Here is a 2,364-nt window from a genome sequence, read left to right on the forward strand (position 1 = left end):
CTTCTTTCAAATTTATGATAGAAAATGCACTTGGGAAATGACAAAGAATATAAGTAGCGATCGTGATATCCACCACGAAGAAATGATCAAACTCAGTAAAAATCTATTAAGGAACAACTACCCAAAAAGCATACTATCCACTCCAATTATGAAGAAAATAGGGGATGAAACCAATAAACTGCCCACAGTCTGTCTATCCTATGTGAAATGTGAAATGCCTCTCCGAAAAGATACAAAAGATATGCGGCCCATATGACATCAGGATAGTATTCAAGAGTAATACAACACTTCGCAAATATCTCCTTCGAGTAAAACCACCAATAGAAGAGAATATGACCAAAAACTGCGTGAACACCATTCCATGGAACCGTGGTAGGTTATACAAAAGCGAAACATGCCTCCCCCCTGAAAATAAGTGTAGAGGAACATCGCAAAGCTGTGACACGAGGAGATATTGATAAATCGGGTATAACTGATCATGTATGGAAAATGGAGACCACCTCCCCCTGTGGGATGAAGTTAAAATGATAGACAGAGAACATCACTGCAAGATAAGAAAACTAAAAAAAAAGCTGCATATATTTTAAGAAACAACAGCCTCCTAAGCAGACCGAGTGCAGATAGGAATAATATATGGGAACCGGTATTAAGGAATGATAGGAAAATACTAAATTTATAAGCCCTAAAATTCACTCCATAATTGCCCACGGGAATATGGCGTGATGGTTAAGAATGCAGGCTGCTAACCTCAAGATTATAATTCTTTCTGGTAATTGAAGAAATTTGGTAAGGAGAAATGCGAATGACAGGTTACTTGCAATATGTAGATTTACCTCCCCTTTACTGAAATATACATTTGTTACCAATTATCCCCCCCTGGCAAACAAGATCTCTGACTCCAAATTGTATCCAACACTCAAACTTTGAAAAACTTTGGGAATCAACTCTTCAACAGTTTTGGCAGCAACTATTTGGAAATGTGATGTCTCCGTTACTGTGTTGCTGAATGCTTCCATTTTTCAGATCCAGTAGGGGAGCTGCAAATCTTCCAGCATCTAAATCTCTGAATTGATTCTGCCGAAAGTCTGATCTGGCCGAAAGTCCGATCTGGCCGGATGTCCTATTTGGCCGGATGTCCGATTTGGGCAGAATGCTTGAGTTTCTTTCAATATTACCTTCGGGGAGGGTTAATTCACAAACTCCGCGGAACTTCGAAACCTCATGAACATGAAACCTCTCCTCCTAAATTGGATCTAGTTTTAAATGAACTAAATTGAAAATATTTTTTAAATTCACAAAATTTTGGTATTACTTTAAATTAAGTTTAGATGAAAAACTTGTGAATTCAGAAATTTTTTGAGATCTTTTCAACTGTTAACATATCACAAATCCTCATCCAGACTTGATCCCAATACTGGATGTTCAAGAACCAAATGAAGAGCAGAGTTTCAATTCCGAGATCATCCTGATTCTAAAAAGGTATAATATCCAACATCGATAGGGTATGAGATCGCGTACTAACCCTTGACAAGGCATCCTTCGGCCGAGGCCTGTCATTAAGTTTTCTGTAGATGGTGGGGAAAATTGTAGATGGTGGGGAAAATTGTAGCTGTTGTTCCGGGTCACTGTGAGTTCGACCACATGTTATTGCTATCTACTACTACTACTACTACTACTACTACTACTACTACTACTACTACTACTACTACTACTACTACCACTACTACTACTACTACACATGCACACACACACACACATCACACACATACACACAGATATATATATACACATACATATACACAATGGCTGACTCGTATGTGAGTGTATGTGTGTGTATATAATGCAGATATATACACACGTATATGTCAATGCATGCATTTATATATATATATATATATATTAATATGTATATATATGTATGTATGTATATATGTATGTATATGCGTGTACATGTAAACCAATCACATGCAGTCTTGTTAGCTTATACAATGTTATTTCTCATATATGTCCCAATGTGCAATTGAAAATAAAAGTCTGCAGCGTTTCGCATAATGCAGGCGTTGCCCCAATATAGGAAGTTGTATGTAATTGTTTATTCTGACAACATGTTCGCGAGGAGACAGACTTTGGACCGTGAGCAGGTTTTTGGTTTCCTTGAGGAATTCTCTTATTCTGATTTCTGCAGATTATGTTCCAGCAGTCAGATAGATATATTGTTTCTATAAACATCCGTTGGGGAAGGCGAAGACAAGTGTATTCCTTTAATTTTATTTGTTGCTTATTTAATGATGGTTAAGCTCGTATGACACACTGACACGACAATGATATATATATATATAGATATATACACGCATATATATATAT

This window comes from Octopus bimaculoides, chromosome 17 (genome assembly GCF_001194135.2).
Source record: "Octopus bimaculoides isolate UCB-OBI-ISO-001 chromosome 17, ASM119413v2, whole genome shotgun sequence".
In the NCBI taxonomy this organism is placed as follows: domain Eukaryota; kingdom Metazoa; phylum Mollusca; class Cephalopoda; order Octopoda; family Octopodidae; genus Octopus; species Octopus bimaculoides.